The sequence below is a fragment of the Lissotriton vulgaris genome, chromosome 8 (assembly GCF_964263255.1).
Source record: "Lissotriton vulgaris chromosome 8, aLisVul1.2, whole genome shotgun sequence".
In the NCBI taxonomy this organism is placed as follows: Eukaryota; Metazoa; Chordata; class Amphibia; order Caudata; family Salamandridae; genus Lissotriton; species Lissotriton vulgaris.
In genome coordinates, this window is record NC_141696.1 from 1,555,516,826 (window position 1) to 1,555,539,749 (window position 22,924).

Here is a 22,924-nt window from a genome sequence, read left to right on the forward strand (position 1 = left end):
TGTATAGTGTTAATGATGACTTGAACCATAGAATCGGGGAGAAACCATGTAGATTTTCCCTTCGTCATCCATCCCTGATCTGTTTGGATCCCTCCTAGTTCAGTCCACTTCTTCATTTCATCTGGTGTGGCATGTGTCTGTATGTCAATTACATCATGTGCGGGATCCTTGACTGTCATGCAGTGTGATGGTGTCGGAACTATTGTCTTTGTCAAGTCAGTTGCATGTATTCGATTCTGGGCAGTTTGCTTAGCTGTTCGGTCTGCCAGGTCGTTACCCTGGGAGATCGTATCGGTAACCTTTGTATGTGCCTTACACTTCATAATAGATATCGCAGTAGGTAGATGTATTGCATCTAACAAGGCTTGAATGAGGGGACCGTGTTGAATGTTGGCGCCGTGAGAAGTCAAGTAACCTCTTTCTCGCCAGAGGACTCCGAAATCGTGAACGACTCCGAATGCATAACGTGAATCAGTGTATATGTTAACTCTCTTATTTTTGGCTTGAATACAGGCTTGTGTCAGAGCGATGAGCTCTGCTGCTTGAGCTGACAGGGTGTCGATACAATTTGTTTCTATAACTTCGGTGTCTGTCGTGACTGCGTAAGCTGCCACTAATTCTCCTGTACCTGTTCTCATACATGAACCATCCACATAAAGTGTCAGGTCTGGGTCTGGTAATGGGACATCTGTCAAGTCTTGTCTGGGTTTCGTCGTAATAGTGATGACTTCGATACAATCATGCTTCAGTGGGTCTACACCACTTAATGGCAAAAGTGTGGCAGGATTCAATGTGCTGCAGCGTCTGATTTCTATGTGTGGTTGAAACAATGTCAATTCATAACCTGTCAGTCTTGCTATGGTCAAGTGTTGGGTCTGTGTACGATTTAAAAGAACTTCCACGGAATGTGGAACTTGTACTGTCAATTGATGTCCTAATACTATGGAATCGCTCTGTCTGATTGCTAAAGCTGTCGCTGCGACTGATTTCAAACATGCAGGTAAAGCTTGGGCTACTGGATCTAATGTGCTAGAAAAGTAAGCACACGGTTTGTGTGAACCTGCTTGTTCCTGAGTGAGGACTGACAAGGCAGTACCTTCACGTTCTGTAACAAAAAGTGTAAAAGGCTTACTGTAACATGGTGTTGCTAAAACTGGTGCTTGACATAAGGCTTTCTTTAAGTCTTCAAAAGCTTGTGTATGTTCCTGAGTCCAAGGGAGGACAGTCGATGTCGCTGCCTCCTGAGTTGTCAACTGAATGAGTGGCTTTGCTAGAAATGCATATTGGGGAATCCATTGTCTGCAGTACGAGGTGAGGCCTATGAAAGCCCGCACCTCCTTTTGTGTTTTCGGTGGTGACATGTTTACAATTAACTGGATGCGATCTGGAGTGAGCTGTCTCCCCACTTTGGACAGCAAGTGACCCAGGTACACAACTTGCTGAACACGGAATTGCAGCTTTGAAGGGGAAACCTTGTGCCCCTTCTCAGCCAGGAAATTTAAAACCGTCAGTGATGCTGTTTCACATTCAGGTTCGCTTCGTGCGGTGATCAGCAGATCATCGACATACTGGAGTAGGGCGGTGTTAACAGGCATGTGGATACTGTCAAGTTGTCTTTTCAGTGCTTGGCTATAGATGCTGGGGCTTTCTGTGAATCCTTGAGGTGCGCGTGAAAATTTGAAACTTCGTCCATTTAAACTGAATCCGAACAAGTATTGGCTTTCTGGATCTATTGGGACGCTAAAGAAGGCGTTCTTGAGGTCAATTACAGTAAAGAACGTCGCTTCTGAATCAATAGCTGTCAGTAATGAAGAGATGTCTGGAACCACAGGATACTGTGGTACAATGCATTTATTCAATTCGCGCAGATCAATAACTAATCGATAAACAGGTGGTGCATTTGGATCAGTACGTTTAAGAACTGGAATGATAGGAGAATTACATACATTGGAGTCGGTTTCCACGACCACTCCTTGTGCAATGAGCTCGTCAATTATTCTCAGTAAAGCCACTACAGCATCTGGAGGTAACTTGTATTGTCGAATTCGTGGTAATACCACTCCTGCTTTCAGTGTGACTCGATATGGTGTAATGTGCATACAACCTACATCAGTGGGGCCTTGCGCCCACAAGTGTGCAGGTACACTCTGTAACCGGGGATCCATGTCTCTTAATACATAATGGCCTTTAAAATCTCGCAAGAATAATCGTACTCCTTCCGGAGAACAGCATATTATAGCTCCTAGAGCTTTCAGTGTCTTTATACCTAACAAGTTTTCTGGACATGATTTTGTAAGCAATAAATCTGTAGTCCGTGTCAAGGGACCAACTGCAAGGGGAAGTGGCTGTGATACTTCATTAATAATAGGCTTTCCTGAAAATCCAAGGGAAACATTCTGTGAGCCTGAGAGGGGTGCCCCTGGAACCTCATTGTGACTGATTGTGGTCCTGCTTGCCCCTGTGTCAATTAAAAACTTTCTGTCTTTTCCTAACACTTGACTGTGTACATAAGGACCCTCTTGATCTACAGGAACTTCAATAAGGGGCAAGCCAAACTCCCTCTCTAGGCTGTTTCATGTGTACCGCTGATAATCGGGGTAGTCATTCTGTGCATACTGGTACATCTGTTGTGTCGTGCTCTGTGTTGCAGTAATAGGCTGTTGCTGTGGCACTGCTACAGTTTGTGATGAAGCTGGCATAGGCGGAATATGTTGTATATTCTGAGGTGCTTGTTGCTGGGCCTGATCTTGTCTAGGTACGCGCGGTCTCTCCTTGGTCTTACCCGTGGAGATATTGTGTTTCAGAACTGCACAATCGTTTACATAATGACCTGGCTGTTTACAATAGTTACATGTCCCTTTAACAGGAGCCGTCGAGTTACTGGGCTGGGTCGCACCCTTTTTGTGACCATCAGCAGGAACTGACTGGGCAACTAACATTTTCATTTTCGTGTCTTTCATACGTCTTTGTTCATGTTCTTGTTCTTCTCTAATTCTATTCTGGTGGTACTGTAACATTTGTAACATTTGTGAAGGGGTGTTAGCTTGCCAAGTGCTTTCGACTTTCAGTACTCTGTTCTTAACCTGGGGTAGGGAATTCTCGACTAATTTCGTTACAAAAAGGTGTGGATATGATTCGCTGCTTGGTTTCAGGCCGCTATTAATACCAAAACATTTCTCAAATCGAGTATAAAAATCACTAGTGTCTTCATCGGGTTTCTGTTTACAGGCTGAGATTGCACCCCAATCTTCCTTTTTCGTACTTAATAAACGTGGCAACACTTGTACTAACAATCCTGGTAATGCTTTAACCTTATCCCCAAGCCCTTGGCCTGGAATTCTAGTATTTTCTTCGTTTTCTAATGCAGTCCAATCAATTTTTGCATTTCCCACTTCCCATTCCTTTTCTTTAAGTTTCTCATAAATACCAGGAGGCAGTAATACTTTCAATATTTTCATAAGGTCGGGATAAGTATAGTCACCCATGAGTAACATGTCTTTTATTTCACGGTGAAAACCTGCGGGATCTTTATCATGGCTAGGTACTAGTTTTTTCATTTCCAATAATTCTATTTTGGTTATGGGTGTGAACACAAACACACGTCTAAGTGTATTATCGGTATTCTGAACTGGGTGCACTTCTCGTAACAGATTCTGTCTATCCATGTAATACATTTTTCTTTCCATGGAGTGTGCTGGATCAGATTGTGGACATAGAAAAGCACTATATCTGTGCCGATGTTCTAGAATTACCTTAATTAGATCGGTACCTAGACCTCTCCACTTATTCATGAGTAGTTCTGCTAATATATCAGGCAGGGGGCCTGGATCGGAATGTTGGCTTCTATACAATAGAAGTAGGTGTTGTATCATGTACGTACCAGCTAAACGCTGTTCACTTGGTGTCATATTCAGAAATGTGTGTGCTAACGCATCATCACTATATTTCTCGGGACTGTCAGCCCATTGTACTGCTGACCTCGCTAATTCTTGTTCATCCATAGAATCTAGTACATGGTACCCCATTCGTTCTCGGAGTCTGTTATCAGTAGCTTGAAATAAGTGTTCAGGAGTTCTTGGATTACACATGGCTTCTTGAAAAATTCTTTTATTTTCTGGACGCACTGGGCGCATTGAATTATTAAAGGGTCTCCCTTTACCTACATACGCTATCGTTTCTCTAACTGGTAATTGTGCTTGTCCTGTAGCTTCTTCTGGTTGCTCCTCTTCTGAGGACTCAAACTTGTCTGATTCATTTTCTGGTTCTAACTGTCTTGTTTCATGTATTTTTATTACTACGCTTCTGATTCTTTGATACATGTTTTTTATACAATTCTGTTTATCATGGCTCCCGTCTGCTATATTCTGACCCCATCTATGAAGTGCTTTCATTTCCTCCGGGTCCATCCCCGGCCTATCTTGTTCTCTTATTAAGCAGTTTATAAAAAACCGTAATATCTTGGCTTGAGTGTCAACTTTCTGGTGAGCCATGGCTTCCTTAATACTTTCAGGTCCTTGCCCTGTTTGGACAAAATGATATATTCTGTCTAGATGTTCAACCATTCCGGGTAGGGTCAACAAAAAGTTGGTGACCCGTCTTAGTCGTACTGATGCTAGTATTAATCTTTCATCATTTCTACCGGGTACTGGATCATATCTACAATCCCCGAGGCGCTCTTTTATTATGTCAAAATCGGCTGATCGAGGTGTACGTTGTTGTGCTAGATCCCTGTAAGTCAATCTTTGTACTTGTGGAGGTGTCTGGAAACCTATCGCTCCTCCGGACGCGCCTCCTGAGGCACTGGCTCCGAAGGGGTTGTTCGGGTGAAAAGTGGGAGGAATGGGTGCGGGAAGAGCTGGAAGAACGGGAGGAAGACCAGGAGGGACATTCGGAACGGGAGGAAGAGGTGGAGGAGTAGCTTGTCGCGGGGGTAGGAGCTGATTGTCTCGGGGTCGAGCGCCGCCAGTAGGAGGTGTGCGCGGCGGTGCAGTATTAGCATATGCGGGCGCTACATCATCTAGATAGGAAGAAAGGAAAATGTCCTTCGCCGTTTTGGGATGCATTTTAGTCGGGAGCATGGGAAGTGGTAGATCTTTTGGTACTTCCGGAGTGGCCTTAGGTAAACCTTCGGCCAGGAGAGGATACATACCATTCCTAAGGGTGTTTAGTTGTCTGTCTACTTGTTCTATTTTTACTCTGATACCTTCCTCAACTAATACGTTTTCTTGGGCCTTGTCTGAATCCTCTTTCTTTTTCTCTTCTTTTCTAAGTGCTTTTTCTGTACGCCTATGTGATTCTTTACGCCATAATTCGATGGCATCCTTCTGTGACTGTCTGGCTTTCTTTTTCCGTAATGCTTCTTCTACTCTTATGATGCACTCTGAATCCCATGTCCCTGCAGCGGGCCATCTCTGATTCTCTGCTAGATCTTTAGTGTAGTCCACCCATAAATCGAGAAATAGAACGGCATCTATGCCGTGCTTGTGGTACATAAAGTACCCTTGAGTGTCCCTAGGTGGAATGGGAACAGCTTCCTCGAGTATCCCTTTTCTAGTCTTTATCTGTCTTAATTTGGAGAATAACGGCATCTTAGAAAATCTGGCTACTTGGTGCTTACTCGGATATGAACACAATGAACACAATAATCACAATAATGACGATCGAACAATCACTCATACCACGACATTTTGAGACACATTAAAACATTTTGAGATGAACAATAACAATTAGAATGTAACTCGCTAACTGCATAATACTAGATACACTGCTCAACAGTGCAGACTGGATATACTGCTAAACAGTACAGATACACTGTTTAAAACAGTGCAGACCAGGTCTGTGTACCCAAACCTGTCTTGACCGGCACAAACTAATGCGCACGTCTAGATGCGTCCCCAGCAACGGTACTCACTGGGAAGCACGGAAACAGAAGGCCTCGGAAACTCTGGACTGGACTCGACTGGATTCGGACTGGATTCGGACTCGACTCGTGACGCAGATACTTCGGAACTTCGGAACCTGGTGGGCCTCCGTATACCTCGGATCTTGCTCTCTCAGCTAGGCTCTGGTCGGGATCCTCCGCACTTCTCACCGCCTCGTCTGGGTGTCGATCGCGGCCTCAGTCACCTCCGTTGGCCTGAGGGAGATACAGGAAATCCTGCGGGTACGCGTAGTTTCCGTCCGGCTGTGGCAGGGGGCTAAGCCTGCAAAGCACCTCCGGTGGGTGAGATGGGGGAGGAGTCCCTGTTCGGGCGCCAATTATGTGGTAAATTTAATTACCTGGTACTGAATTTCTATGCGGTAAAGTCAATAAGAATAACTCATAATAAATAAGAGGCAAAATCCGTGATATTTGAGGTTTCTCAAAAAGGGTTTTATTCCTTAAAAAGGAATTGGGTGATTAGCATATTGGCTCGAGCCAAGGTGGCATACCGTTCCGTCACCACGCAGGTTCGGGAAGGGACAGACTGACAGAGTCAATGGTAATATGCGAGTATGCAAGTATGCGACAATACATTATTGACAGGCATTCATATATATAGTCAATGCATTACAGTAAAGGCATATGCAGGAGGCGTAACAGCTGAGAAGAGAGATAAGAGTGCATGTACGTAATACAAAAAGGCGTTACAATAGGCGTGCATGAAGGCGTGAACAAGAACGTCATTTAACATGATGTCACAAGTAGGCGGGTCCATGAGTGAATCCGGCAGTGTCAGCAGAAATACATGGCAGAGATGCGCGCGCAGCAGTATGACGTGTAATGTACGTGTAACTTGAGGGGTGAAGGGGGACTTGACATTTAGCCCTACATGTGGAGACAGATGTCTGGATGTCAGATCAACCTAATCCCAAATCGTATCTAATATCTTATGTTTAAGGAACTGTATTATCTGGAAGGAAAAGGTCTCTCGGACAAGAGGCTATTCTATACTGACTGTGAGTGCGTGTATGAGCGTCTACGTGTCTGCATGAGATGCGAGGGGTGCAAGGGAGGGCATGGGCCTACCATGGAAACAGAGCCATGAATTACTTGCACAGAGACAGTGAGGCCGAGCCCTTTGCTCTGCAGCTGGAAGGATGTTGACGTGAAACTACTAGACAGGAATGTATTTTCGAGGAGTGGAGCAGATAATTCGAAGGTTGAATACAGTCTTGGCAGGCAACAGGCTGAGCCAAGCACCGTTAGCCGCACAGGGAGTAAGGCAGAGGTCACGGGTACAGATGCAGGCCCAGGTTTGAGATTCAGAGTCAGAAGGCAGGGAAAAGGCTCGATGGCAGAATTCAGGGCCTACTTCGCCAGAGCTGAAAAACGTGTAAAGTACACTACATAAAGATGTTGGCATGGCATGTTTAGGAACGGACTAGTTGACCCATTCATGGTGGATCTGAAAGAGGACATGTTAACGTTGGACGCAAATGTATTTGCGTCTTCATAGCTTGAAGTGGAGGGAACATACATGTACTTGTAGCGTGTACACGGAGTCGTTGGGGTCTAAGATAGGGGACACAATCGATCACAAAATTTATATTACCTCAGCTGGTGCAGCACGGATTCAAGAGCTCTGAAGCAGTTACACTTGGAAAGAAGGGGGCCCCTGACAGCCTTTGACTCCAGCGCCACTGCACCTGCTGCACGCTTGGTGAGCACGCCCCTGCCTCATACCCCTCCGGCCTCAAATTTAAATATGTCCTAACAAGTCAGTTTGTATTGTACTGGACTGCTCAAGCTCACTGTCAGGCCTAGCTCCGCAGGATTCAGTCGCAGCAGAATAAATGGTCCACCTCCTGATATTACCAAGTCACTGAAATGGATATATCCACAGGACTTTCAAATTATCAGGTGAGGGAAAGGAAAGGGAAGGGACTGCGTGGGAATAGAACCCGAAACAACAGACACAGGGTTAACACAAGAATATAGTCCACTCTCATATGATTCTCACTAGAAACACCGCAGTCATATACCTGGACAGAACTACAACTGATGATTCTGTAAGTGGGCCTCGCTACGCCTGGTAAACATTCCTGCAAGGAGAGTATCAAAAGCATTACCTTCCACACATTCACTCCCTTTACTCGGATTATAGGTGACAACACATTAATATTACCTACCCAGTACAGTGCAAAAATAGGCATATATAATTCCCGTAGAATATATAACTTCTGATAGAGCACCTCAGCAGGTATTTCCACAAAGAAAGGTGTATCCAAGGATAACTCCACTCTCCTCTAGGAGGATTTGAATCACCAACGGGAAGGTATAAATACAGGGTCTACCCGCTATGTCCAAAAAGGAAACTGCAGAGGCAAAGTATTTTCAAATAAATACACAATGTTTAAAAAGGATTGTCTCCACTGTATTCCCCAATAATGTATCCAAAGTTCGAGAACAAAACAAAATAAAAAAGAAGGAACAAGCCTCCTGCTTGAAACGGCAATACAGCAGTTGTGACCACCGCAGTATTCCGTTTATAAATGTAACTAGCAGCCCGTCCCGACGTTGTCCAGGAGCAATCATGGCTCAGGGCCCCCGCCCGCCCTGACATTGTGTAACCTGCCCACGTCACTGCTCACGTCACTTTTTCCTGCTGTAATGCCCCGTTTGGTATCTGCCCACGTCACTGGCCACGTCACTTTTTCGTCCTGTACTGCCACGTTTGCTAACCGCTCCACTTTGTACGCTTTTGTCACCTGCACACGTTTCTTTTTCCTTCTGTTAACCTGCCCACGTCACTGCCCACGTCACTTTTTCCTTCCTGTAATGCCCCGTTTCACTTTTTCGTCCTGTAATGGCCTGTTTGCTCCTCGCTCCACTTTGTACGCTTTTGTCACCTGCACACGTTTCTTTTTTCTCCTGTTAACCTGCCCACGTCACTGCCCACGTCACTTTTTCCTCCCTGTTATGCCCCGTTTCACTTTTTCGTCCTGTAATGGCCCGTTTGCTCCCCGCTCCACTTTGTACGCTTTTGCACACGTTTCTTTTTCCTCCTGCTAACCTGCCCACTTTACTTTTTCCTGCACACGTTTGTTTTTCCTCCGGTACCTGTTGCTCGCTCACCGCTCCTCCCCGCCGCCGCTCCTCCCTCACGTTTGCTTTGCTGACTGGTAACTTGGCGCCCTACCTCATCCGCCGCTGACTGCTCCTCCCTGCCGCCGCTACTCACTGTCTGCCCACCGATCCTCACCGCCTGTCCGCCGGTCATGTCCGTTGCTCCCGTGATCCCCGCCGCTCCTCGTCACTGCTCCTCCCCGCGCTGATCTCCGCCGCTCCTCCCCGCGCTGTTCTCCGCCGCTCCTCGCGTGTACGCCGCTCCTGATGTCAGCACGCACGTCGCAGCCGGCGCTACTTTGAAGGGACTACTTTTTTTTTAACTTATATTTTTTAATAACGTATTATTTTTTATTTATATAGCCTATGTCCATCTGCACACCCTTAGGATTACAACGATGTATCGGGTGTGTGGATTGGTGCTGTGGTTCCCGAGTTTACCCGCCTCAAAGCTCTTCCTTTATAATAGTAGTATAGATGAAAAGGAATAGCCCACGTACGGTAATACGCGGTTGCAACCACCGCAGTATTCTGCCGAGAATAAGGAAAACACAACATGTAAAATACCCCGCAACGGTGATACGCGGTTAACCAAACACTGCCGTATCCCGCGGCAAGCCTACCGGCTCAAACGCTTCACTGTAAGAAAACAAAAGGAAACGGCAATACACGGTAGCCTACCGCCGTATTCCGATCCTAAGGCCCCAGAGTACTCATGTTCTTCGGTGACTATGAACAGGAGAGAAGATGGATCTCTCATTCGACGAGACCCTCCAGCGACACCTCCCTGATCCTTCCTCTCTCTCGCCTGAGAGAGCAAGACAGAACGGAACAGATTACGCGCAACTTCCTGTACGCATTTAGCACCTAAATCCTCCCCTCGCCGGCAAGCAATCTGGGAGATGAAGTTTAGAATTGCTAGGTAGGCGCAATCCAGCATGAACCCTGACACTCACACCACTCACAGCTCTTGGCCCAGCGCCACTGCACCTGCTGAATGCTTGGTAGGCACGCCCCTGCCTCACACCCCTCCTACCTCACACTCTGACATGTAAATATGTCCCACAAGCCAGGTTGTATTGTACTGGATGCTCAAGTTCACATCACTCACAGTCCATCAGTGGTCTGTGGTACCTCCACCACCGCTGATGCTCTCATGGGCCACTGTGTTATGATGGACAACACTTCCATTTAAGCAGCCGCGCAAAGAAACACAGAGAGTTGTGTGTCTGAGAACTGTTGATAAAAATAATGTCTACCTTTAATAGTGTGTCCCAAAAATAATTCTCAAAAAGGCCATTTCGTTGGGTGTTGATTTTCTATTATTAACTCCAATTGGTCGATGACCGATATTTCTAGCACAATATTTGGCATTATTCTATGAAGTCCTGTATCTCTCAGGGAGGACCCTTCCCTCCATCGATGCTAGCTTCCAGCGTGAGCCTCTCAGGACAGGACCCTTCCTCCCATTGATGCTAGCTTCCCGCATGAGCCTCTCAGGGAAGGACACTTCCTCCTGTCGATGCTAGCTTTCAGCATGAGTCTCTCAGGGCAGGACCCTACGTCCCAATTATACTAGCTTCCAGCATGAGCCTCTCTAGGCAGGACCCTTCCCTTCATCGATGCTAGCTTCCAGCGTGAGCCTCTCAGGGCGGGACCCTTCCCTCCATCGATGCTAGCTTCCAGCATGAGCCTCTCAGGGCAGGACCCTTCCCTCCATCGATGCTAGCTTCCAGCATGAGCCTCTCAGGACAGGACCCTTCCTCCCATTGATGCTAGCTGTAGCGATTTCCTGGCGCTGTAAGAATCAACATCACTGTTATTCAGTGAAAAACGCAATATTGGGGAAAAAACGCACAAAACTACATGTCCCAGCATCCCTAGGCTTGACACTGGTGAAAAATGAAGGCGGTGCACATTTAAGGTCCGCCCAGAGACCAGGAGAGTGCTTGTCAATTTTCCCTCGAGGTTTTGGAATCGCAGATGGTGCTCCCCGCCGGAGTTCAGCTTGAAGAAGGAAGAAAAGCCGTGTTTCATTTACTGTCACCTTGTTGAACTGTGTTTCCTGGAGGACTTCGTGGAACTTGTTTAAAGTGCCAGGTATTCAAGTGAGGAAGAAGCTTCAGTAAGAAGCAATCATTTGTGAATTAGTCTTGCGACTGAAAACTGTTTCAAGCAGCCGCTGTGCTTTAAAACGCAAGATCTACGTTTTTAAAGGGCATGCGAGAAAAGAGTGAAAGTGTTTATTCGAGGCGCGTCTGAGCTAAAGACGCCTTCTGTAGTAAAGCTTTCCTTAGAGGCAATTAGTACCGTGGCAGCTTTGTTTGTTTAGTTATCTGAACTTCTATTCCGGAAAGAAGAAATTTGGGAATTGAGAAAGGCTTCCGCAAAACCGTAAACTGTTTAGTGTGGTATGAAGGAATACCATTCATGAAGAAAGGATTGCTGCGAGCCTATTCTGAAGATAAATGACTGTTCATGTTTTTGACTTATGCGAGGAGTACCTGGCTAAAGTTGGCTTCAGCTGTGAAAGTATTCTGTTCCTGATTTAAAATATAGAGAGCAAGAGAACATTATTTCAAGAGACAGTTTTTGAGCTATGGGTGAGTAGGGTGAGGAGAATTCGAAATAAGACGAGTCCAGGTATTTTTCTTCACATTACTTATACCCATTCTTTGTCATCCTACTGTAGTGTGCAGAACTTTGGGGTCTTCGTTGAAGGTTGGCCAGGACTGCAAGTGCTACACCGAGACCACAGCTGCTTTATTATTTTTTCTCTTTTCCTTTCTTCCCTGGGGGCACGAATTCACGCAGAGGTAGTTATTTGCCCTTTGTTGGAGGTCGTGTTTCTGGGGATTAGGGGACTTACATCACCCATCGTCTCCGCTTGGCGTTTGGTAAAAGTTAGTGGCTATATTTCTATTCTTGAGCTACAGCCAATCCTGATAGATTGACAAGCCCAAGTATACATAGCCGGCCTGGACGATGGAGGTCGAGACCGTGTTGACCTCTGTGGTGGAAAGCTTAGCGGCCTTACAGTTAGAGGTGAATGCTTCCAGATCAGAGAATCAAGCCTGGTATAAAGAAGTAGGCATTCTCCGGAGGGAGGTAGCAGGACTTTCTCGAGTAAGCACTGGGGGGACTCCCTATATAAAGCCTGCCACGTTGCCTCCTCCAGTATCTGCAACGTACCCTGCTCCGCTAGGTGCAGAGGGGGGTGGATTTTTTGTAATTCCACCAGTGACATCCCCTCCCACTGACCCTGCTCAGACGGTACATATAGTTCAAAATATGGGGATACCCTTGGCTCCTCCTGAACGGTTTTTTGGGGATGCACGTAAAGTCGAAACCTTCCTGAATCAGTGTAGGTTACATTACTTATGCAAACCCGGGGTATTCCATGATGACTCTGCCAAGACTGCCTTTATGATGTCCTATATGGGAGGGAATGCTGCAAGTTGGACGATACCCTTACTAGAAAGAAATGATCCAGTGTTGCGTAGTTTTCCTGATTTCTGTTTGGAGCTTCGAAAACTATTTGATAGGAAATCCCATATGTTGACATTAGACAGGGAGTTGATTACATTGAAGCAGGAAACACAAGATCTTCTTTCCTATATTACCACCTTTAATAGGTTAGTGGTAGAAACCGAATGGCCTACTGCAAAAAGGATTTCCTTGTTCTATCAAGGATTGAGGGGTGAACTGAAGGATGTTCTGTCTCAAGTGGTCCAACTTCCTAATACCTGCGAAGAATTGATAGACCTAACAGTTCAGTTGGATCATCGTCTTTTAGAACGGAAAGGGGACAGAACTAGAGGAGAAGGTCGATATTTCTTCCCTCGGGTCAGGAGCCCAGGTGAAGATCATCCTAAGGTACCTGAAGGCGTTGAACCTATGCAGATAGGAGGAATTCGGAGTCCCCTTTCACAAGAAGAAAGAGACAAACGACGGAGACTGAAACAGTGCATGTATTGCGGAAAAGGGGGACACTTTATTAAGGATTGTAGAGCCCGTAATGCAATACCTGGAAAATCTTTTGTTCCCCGTGCCCAAGCCAGTATTCAAGCACGTGAGCCGGCGGAAAACTGATGAACCCAAATCAGGAAGAGGTCTCTGCCTTGGGTTCTCACTCTCCAACGATCTCACCAGTACTTGCTAACACCTTGCATCCAGCTGTGGCCCATATGAACTTGAAGGTCAAGCTTTGGATCACCTCTCACGATTCCTTGAATATTGATGCCCTGCTGGATTCAGGGGCAACCGGTAATTACATTGACCAAGAATATGCAATGAAGATCGGGATCGTTTGCATAAAGAAGGAAAAGCCTGAGTTGATCAAGGCGGTGGATGGAACAGTGTTGTCTTCAGATCCAGTGTCATATCATACTCGTTCTATGTTAATGCAGACCAGTGTAAACCATCAAGAATATATCCAGTTTGATGTTATTGATGCCCCTCAGTTTCGACTTATTTTGGGCATGCCTTGGCTGACACTACATGATCCTCAGGTCAGCTGGGCGGCTCGCACCATAACATTGTCCTCGGAATACTGCAAAGAGCATTGTATTCAAGACTCGTTTTTTACCAGCTCCACTGGTATCAATCCGTCTGTATGTTTGGCTTCCACATGTTCTCTGGAGCGGTATTGTTGTGCCACCATCCTTCCTGCAGAGTACAGTGAATTTGCACCTGTGTTTGATAAACAAAAAGCGACCCATTTGCCTCCGCATCGTGTATACGACTGCCGGATAGAACTGGAGCCTGGGGCCGATATTCCGTGCAGCAGAGTATATGCTCTGACAGAAAAGGAAACGGAGTATTTGAAGAACTATATTGAGGAAAACCTTTCCACAGGTTTTATTCGACATTCGACCTCTCCAGCTTCCTCGCCCATGTTCTTCATTCCGAAGAAGGATTGCGTTGAATTAAGACCCTGCATCGATTATAGAGCCATCAATCGTGTAACCATAAAGAACCGGTATCCTCTCCCCTTAATCCCAGTGCTCATGGATCAACTGAAAGGAGCCCGATATTTTACCAAGCTTGACCTTCGTGGAGCCTACCATCTGGTACGGGTAAAAAGAGGGGATGAGTGGAAAACGGCGTTTCGGACAAAGTTTGGGCTGTTCGAGTATCGGGTGATGCCATTTGGGCTATGCAATGCCCCCGCCGCTTTTCAGTATTTTATGGACGAGGTGCTGCGGGGATGTTTGGAAACCTTCTGTGTCGTTTATATTGACGACATTTTGGTGTATTCATCAACTCTGGCAGAGCATGTAACACATGTCAAAACCGTGCTTGGACGATTGCAGCAATATACGCTATATGCAAAACTCGAGAAGTGCTTATTTCATGCACAGGAGGTGTCATTTCTTGGCTATGTGATTAACGCCCAAGGCTTTCAGATGGATAACAGTAAAGTTGAAGCCATCACCGCGTGGTGTACCCCCCAGAATGTCAAAGCGGTACAGAGCTTCCTCGGTTTTTCAAATTATTACCGAAGATTTATTAAGGATTTCTCAAAGATCATACATCCTATCTCTCGTCTTTTGCGAAAGAATGTTCCTTTTGTCTGGAGTGAGGAGGCAGACAAATCGTTCAAGTATCTTAAAGAACGCTTCACACAGGCACCTATACTCCGTCATCCTGATTCTCAGATCCCCTTTGTACTGGAAACCGATGCAACTCAATATGCAGTTGGAGGGGTTCTGTCACAACGCCATCCTGTGTCAGGCCAATTACATCCGGTTGCCTTTTTCTCAAAGAAACTCACTCCTTGTGAGACCAACTATTCCGCTTCCGACAAGGAACTCTTGGCCATAAAGAGAGCTTGCGAGGAATGGCGTCACTACCTCTTGGGAGCTGTGCATACCGTTGAAATCTATTCCGACCACAGGAATTTGCTGTTCTTGAAAACCGCCAAGGCCTTTACTCCCCGGCAATTAAGGTGGACCCTGTTTTTTTCCGATTTTGACTTTGTAATTAAATACAAACCAGGACCCCAAAATGGGAAGGCGGATGCTCTCTCCCATATAGGAGAAACAGGAGAACAGAGAGAGATCAAAGACTTTGAACCTCCCTTAATACTAACTGAAGTGGAGGAAACTTCAATGTCGGTGGCCTTGTTATCTTCACATGAATTCCTGGAAGACGTACGAGTTGCTGTGGCAGAGATGGATGTCCTTGAATGGGTACAGGAGGATCCAGAACATCGTTCGGAAAAGGATAACCTTGCATATCATCACACTGCCATTTACGTACCGACTGAGACTCTTCGTCAACAAGTAATGGCTTGGATCCATGATTCCCCCTTGGGTAGCCATCTCGGAATCTATAAAACTATTGCCAGTATGGAGCGTTCCTTTTGGTGGCCTCAACTCCGTGATGATGTTCGGCTGTACATCAAGAATTGTGCTATTTGTGTGCAAGGAAAATCTCTCCACATAAAACCTGTTGGACTCCTCCGACCATTATCTATCCCTCCTCAACCTTGGCACACATTGTCCATGGACTTTATTGTTGAAATGCCACCCTGTGATGGTAAAACAGTGACCCTCGTTGTGGTTGACCATTTGACGAAAATGGGGCATTTCATTCCTTTGAGTGGCCTACCGACTTCAGCAGAACTAGCAGCAGTTTTCCTTCAACACATAGTGAGAGCTCATGGTATTCCTTGTGTGTTGATTACGGATCGGGGGTCCCAGTTCACGTCTCGGTTCTGGAGGGCTCTTTGTAAGACCTTGGATATTGATGCCCGTCTGTCCACTAGTTACCACCCTCAGACAGACGGTAAAACGGAACGTCTAAACCAGACGCTGGAACAGTACCTTAGGTGTTTCACCCAGCAAAACGGTTTGGAGTGGACTACGTTGATATGGATGGCTGAATTCGCCTACAATAATGCTCAACATTCCACATTAGGTTGCTCCCCTTTTTTCTGTTTACATGGTTACCATCCCAACTCACTACCCTTTGATATGCTTGTTCGTTCCCCTGTGCCTAGCATACATGAACATCATGCACATTTAAGGGCTGTACTGATTGCAGCTAAGCGTAGTTTGGCTGCCGCACAAACATCTCAGAAACATTTTGCTGATAGGCACAGAACAGAGGAACCAACCTACAGGGTGGGGGATAAGGTTTGGCTCTCCACAAAAAACCTCCATATCAAAGGGGTGTCCAAATTAAAACCTAAATATGTGGGTCCCTACAGTATAGTGGAGGTCATTAACCCTGTGGCAATGAAGCTTTCCCTTCCGGCGTCTTGGCAGATTCATCCTGTATTTCATGTTTCTCTTCTCCAACCCTGTCTTCCTGGTATGAGACTACAGGAGAAACCTCTTCCAATTGAAGTTGATGGTGAGGAAGAATATGAGGTTCAGTCTATCCTTGACTCCTGTATGTTGAAGGGTAGAGTTCAGTATTTGGTGGAATGGACGGGCCTGAGGAAAGGACATGGGAACCTGTGGGTAACTTGCATTGTCTTGAGTTGGTGGCCCGCTTTCATGCTATGTATCCGGGCAAACCAAGTCGACCGCCGGGTCGGCAGTCATCGTGAGGGGGTTCTGTAGCGATTTCCTGGCGCTGTAAGAATCAACATCACTGTTATTCAGTGAAAAACGCAATATTGGGGAAAAAACGCACAAAACTACATGTCCCAGCATCCCTAGGCTTGACACTGGCGAAAAATGAAGGCGGCCAGAGACCAGGAGAGTGCTTGTCAATTTTCCCTCGAGGTTTTGGAATGGCGGATGGTGCTCCCCGCCGGAGTTCAGCTTGAAGAAGGAAGAAAAGCTGTGTTTCATTTACTGTCACCTTGTTGAACTGTGTTTCCTGGAGGACTTCGTGGAACTTGTTTAAAGTGCCAGGTATTCAAGTGAGGAAGAAGCTTCAGTAAGAAGCAATCATTTGTGAATTAGTCTTGCGCCTGAAAACTGTTTCAAGCAGCCGCTGTGCTTTAAAATGCAAGATCTGCGTTTTTAAAGGGCATGCGAGAAAAGAGTGAAAGTGTTTATTCGAGGCGCGTCTGAGCTAAAGACGCCTTCTGTAGTAAAGCTTTCCTTAGAGGCAATTAGTACCGTGGCAGCTTTGTTTGTTTAGTTATCTGAACTTCTATTCCGGAAAGAAGAAATTTGGGACTTGAGAAAGGCTTCCGCAAAACCGTAAACTGTTTAGTGTGGTATGAAGGAATACCATTCATGAAGAAAGGATTGCTGCGAGCCTATTCTGAAGATAAAGGACTGTTCATGTTTTTGACTTATGCGAGGAGTACCTGGCTAAAGTTGGTTTCAGCTGTGAAAGTATTCTGTTCCTGATTTAAAATATAGAGAGCAAGAGAACATTATTTCAAGAGACAGTTTTTGAGCTATGGGTGAGTAGGGTGAGGAGAATTCGAAATAATAAGAGTCCAGGTATTTTTCTTCACATTACCTATACCCATTCTTTGTCATCCTACTGTAGTGTGCACTACTTTGGGGTCTTCGTTGAAGGTTGGCCAGGACTGCAAGTGCTACACCGAGACCACAGCTGCTTTATTATTTTTTCTCTTTTCCTTTCTTCCCTGGGGGCACAAATTCACGCAGAGGTAGTTATTTGCCCTTTGTTGGAGGTCGTGTTTCTGGGGATTAGGGGACTTACATCACCCATCGTCTCTGCTTGGCGTTTGGTAAAGGTTAGTGGCTATATTTTTATTCTTGAGCTACAGCCAATCCTGATACTAGCTTCCCGCATGAGCCTCTCAGGGAAGGACCCTTCCTCCTGTCGATGCTAGCTTCCCGCATGAGCCTCTCAGGGAAGGACCCTTCCTCCTGTCGATGCTAGCTTCCCGCATGAGCCTCTCAGGGAAGGACCCTTCCTCCTGTCGATGCTAGCTTCCAGCATGAGCCTCTCAGGGCAGGACCCTTCCTCCCATCGATGCTAGCTTCCAGCATGAGCCTCTCAGGGCAGGACCCTTACCTCCATCGATGCTAGCTTCCAGCATGAGCCTCTCAGGGCAGGACCCTTCCTCCCATCGAAGCTAGCTTCTAGCATGAGCTTCTCAGGGCAGGACCCTTCCTTCCGTTGATGCTAGCTTCCAGCATGAGCCTCTCAGGGAGGACCCTTCCTCACGTAGATGCTAGCTTCCAGCAGGAGCCTCTCTGGGCAGGACCCTTCCCTTCATCGATGCTAGCTTCCAGCATGAGTCTCTCAGGGCAGGACCCTTCCCCCCGTCGATGCTAGCTTCTAGCATGAGCCTCTCGGGGCAGGACCCTTCCTCCCGTTGATGCTAGCTTCCAGTATGAGCCTCTCAGGACAGGACCCTTCCTCCCGTCGATGCTAGCTCCCAGCATGAGTCTCTCAGGGCAGGACCCTTCCCCCCGTCGATGCTAGCTTCCAGCATGAGTCTCTCAGGGAGGACCCTTCCCCCCGTCGATGCTAGCTTCCAGCATGAGTCTCTCAGGGCAGGACCCTTCCCCCCGTTGATGCTAGCTTCTAGCGTGAGCCTCTCAGGGCAGGACCCTTCCTCCCGTTGATGCTGGCTTCCAGCATGAGCTATTCAGGGCAGGACCCTTCCTCCCGTTGATGCTAGCTTCCAGCATGAGCCTCTCAGGGCCGGACCCTTCCTTCATCGATGCTAGCTTCCAGCATGAGTCTCTCAGGGCAGGACCCTTCCTCCCATCGATGCTAGCTTCCAGCATGAGTCTCTCAGGGCAGGACCCTTTCCCCCGTTGATGCTAGCTTCTAGCATGAGCCTCTCAGGGCCGGACCCTTCCTCCCGTCGATGCTAGTTCCAGCATGAGCCTCTAAGGGCAGGACCCTTTCTCCCGTCGATGCTAGCTTCTAGCATGAGCCTTTCTGGGCAGGACCCTTCCTCCTGTCGATGCTAGTTCCAGCATGAGCCTCTAAGGGCAGGCTCCTTCCTCCCATCGATGCTAGCTTCCAGCATGAGCCTCTCAGGGCAGGACCCTTCCCCCCGTCGATGCTAGCTTCTAGCATGAGCCTCACAGGGCAGGACCCTTCCACCCATTGATGCTAGCTTCCAGCATGAGCCTCTCAGGGCAGGACCCTTCCTCCCGTCGATGCTAGCTTCTAGCATGACCCTCTGGACTCTTCCTCCCATTGATGCTAGCTTCTTTAAAAAAAAAATTTTTTTTAATAAAAAGTAGATTTATTGTGTTCTAATACTTTGATCTTTTAATCTTGAAAGTGTGAATTAACGTTGTGTGCTAAGCACTTCTGTGGTTGGTAGGAAAATGTAGGTTTTACACACCAATGCCTCCGTTAGGCATTGTAGGATGTCGAGGAAACGTTCCCTCCATGGCCGGTCCAATTGGTGTGGATAAACTGTCCTGGTTTGGAGAGCAGTACATATGAGTGTGCGCCAAAGTAATCCCGCTGAGCCTGGATTAGGTTGGCTGGGAGCATCTCATGCCGGTAACCATCATAGAAGGAGAGAGCTGTGGTGAAACAGGGCATGGGAATACCAAGCTGTACCCCAGTGCTGACAATCCGGCACCAGGAATCCTTCCATTTCCTTCTTGAAGAACTCATCTAGCAGCAAGTTCTGTAGGTTTGGATTTCCCTCAAAAGCCTCTTTGATTTTTCCCAGGAAAACACTCCGGATAATGCAACCTCCCTTCCACATCATCGCGATGCCACCATAATTGAGTGTCCAGCCAAACTCCTTCGCCGCATCCTGGAACAGGATAAATCCCTGGGCATACGATATGATTTTGGAGGCATAGAGAGCCAGGCGGATGTCCTCGAGGAAGGTCTTCTTGTTCCCACTGAACATGGCCTGCTTTGGTCCCTTCAGATGCTTGCTGGCCTCCATGTGCTCCTCTTTTAAAGATGACAGACAGCGAGCAAACACCGCTTCACCAATCAATGTAACAGGAATACCAAATTCCAAGGCAGAGATGGTGGTCCATTTGCCAGTGCCTTTCTGTCCAGCAGTGTCGCAGATTTTTGGCAGCAGGTATTTGCCGTCAGTGTCCTTGAATTTCAGGATATAAGCTGTGATCTCAATAAAGAAGGAGTCCAACTCTGTTTTGTTCCAATCTTCGAAAGCCTTTTCCATCTCGTCCTGATTCATGCCCAGCACGTCCTTCATCAGGTGGTAGGCCTCGCAGATGAGCTGCATGTCCCCGTACTCAATGACATTGTGGACCATCTTCACAAAGTGCCCGGCCCCTTCTTCACCAACCCAGTCACAGCAAGGTTCACCCTCCACTTGAGCAGCTATTTTCTGGAAGATGGGCTTGATATGAGGCCATGCTGCCTTGTCTCCTCCAGGCATAAGGGATGGAACATAGCGGGCGCCATCTTCTCACTCCATTACCGACAAACAGGATGCCTTTCGTCTTTAAATCTTTACAGCGTCTCGTACTGTCCCGATATTCTGAATTCCCCCCATCGATGATGATATCTCCAGGCTCCAGCAATGGGATCAGTCTGTTGATGAAGTCGTCGACGGCCTGGCCCGCTTTCACGAGCATTATGACTCGCCAGGGTTTCTTCAGCTTACACACCATCTCCCCCAGGGAGTGAGCGCCGATCACTTTAGTGCCTTTCGCCTCATTGGCCAAGAAGCTATCCACCTTGGAGACTGTCCTGTTATAAGCACAGACCACGAAGCCATGGTCATTCATGTTCAGTATCAGGTTCTGACCCATGACAGCCAGTCCGATGAGAGCGATGTCTGCTTGAGCCATGTTGTAGATATGAGGTCGCTGTGGTTGTGTTGTCCGGTGTTTCCTCTTCAGGCGCTCAGCTCCCTTTCTGCTTCTTCCTAGCCAGGCAGCCTTGGCATTTAAGCTCAAGCACACCCTCCACAGCTGGGCGGCTACAGTCAGGCTGCACCGTCTGTCCTCTTTTTTTATTTTTTTATTTATTTTATTGAAGGTTGCAGTGCAGTAAAAGAACAAAGCAAATTAATTTAGGACAAACACAGCATTAAAAACAATTGAGACAGGAATACCATTGCATAGAAATAACACTCTGATAAAGATACATAAAAGCACAATTCATGATGTGGGGATAAAATACAGTTTGTCTACAAATAAATATGTCTATACAGTGCAGATCAAGGTTCAGATTCTGTCATCCCTCCACTTCGTAACCGGGGCCCAAAAACGTCTGCCCATCTCCCGTTTTTTAGCCCCTTTAAATTCATATAAACAAGATTCTATATTGTGTTTACCTAAAAATCTCGAGAGCCACATCTGGTAGGAGGGGGCGGTAACATCCTTCCAACCAGCCGAAATCAAGATTCTGAGCACAGCAACCGACATAAAAACCAAGGCTGCCTCATCCTCTGACAGAGCCAATTGAGAGTCTGTACCCATTAACATCAGTGTTGGGGATAGATCAATCCTGTGACCTAGCAGCCCCTCCCAAAATGTCATAATCGCCGCAGTAACTGGGCCCAGCGGTCACAGGTAGCAAACATATGTACTAAGTCTGCTTGACCCGTATTGCATCTAGGGCAGCGATCGTCATTCCTAGCTCCCCATGCAAATAATTTAGCCGGCGTGTGGTACAAATTTAAAACGGTTTTAAAGTGCTGAGCCCGTAAATTAGAGGACCGAAAGAGCTTTTTATTTAAACATAGTGCAAGGTCCAAATCAACATCCGGATTTCCCAATATGATTGCCCAGTCACTTTCCACCTTTCCTACATCATCCTGAATCCTCGAGACCAGATTATAAACCACCTTAATTTTCCTGCAACCTCTAGCCAGGGTCTCAACCACAGTTGACCAAAGGCTTCAGTTTTGGTCTGAGTGCCATTAAAGTGCGGGATATTTGACCATAAATAAGCCACCCTATTATCTTATCCCCTTCCATTGGATCTCAGATGGTCTTAACCCCCAATCCCTTCCAAACCTGTAAGTTCCTATCTGCTCTTAACTGAGGAAAAAGGCTTGAATTTTCCAAGTGAAGATAGGGATTAATTTTAGGGACATTAACATTTTTTAGAATAGCTTTCCATACCTGCCAAGCCACATACAAAGTCTTAAAACGGGCCTTCTTATAAAACCTGTATTCCACTTCCGTCAGCAACAAGCCGGTTGCTTCCCCTCCCAACAGCATCTTAAAAATTGGGGGGGACCCTGAGTGTGCGGATTTGCATTTTCTCCCGCATAACCAGTATCAGATTGAAAAAAGATAGACATTTGAATCAAGAGGCAAGACCAATTATACAGTCTAAGGTTTGGAAGTGCCATCCCGCCACTTTCCCTCTGTAATGACATAAGACTCGTAGAGCGTCTAACCTTGCCATACTGCCAAATAAACCTAATAAAAACAGATTCAAGATGTTTCATAGTTTTTTCCTCGATAAATAGGGGTATGGCTCTAAACAAATACAACACTCTGGGAAACATTATTATCTTCAGAGCGTTGACCCTCCCTACCAAAGAAAGATGCAGCACATCCAACCTTTTTAATTCAACCTCTATAGACTTGATTAGGGGGGGTAGTTCTCTTCCACTATTCTACCCACTGAAGCATTGATTTTTACCTCTAAGTAAACTGCTGAGTCCACAAATCTTGAATCCGATTTCGGAATATTTTTTTTACAAATTATCTGTGTTTTAGATTCGTTCAGGAGGTACCCAGAACCTTGACCAAAAACCTTCGCCATCTGTACCAAAGCCGGAAGTGCTTGCTGGGGATTTGTCGTGATAACGGCCAAATCATCGGCATATGCTAATATCTTATTGACATGACCGTTAAAAATCACTGGGGAAATGCTGGGGCACTCAATTCAATTTCAAAAGTGCCTTATTCGGTATGTATGAATACAACAATATAGCAACAATTCAAAATAAAATACATGTACATCATAGAATTACGTCAGTCTCTAATTTGACAAGTACCAGCAATACTG

General features: G+C 46.5%; 1 protein-coding gene and 1 pseudogene across 2 annotated transcripts in view; one reads left to right on the forward strand and one right to left on the reverse strand.

Moving 5' to 3' along the window:
- The window catches only part of LOC147700381 (butyrophilin subfamily 2 member A2-like), a 151,647-nt gene that overhangs the window by 43,236 nt on the left and 85,487 nt on the right, over nucleotides 1–22,924 (forward strand). The window lies entirely within an intron of this gene.
- On the reverse strand, nucleotides 19,291–20,839 carry LOC147700382 (6-phosphogluconate dehydrogenase, decarboxylating pseudogene; annotated as a pseudogene).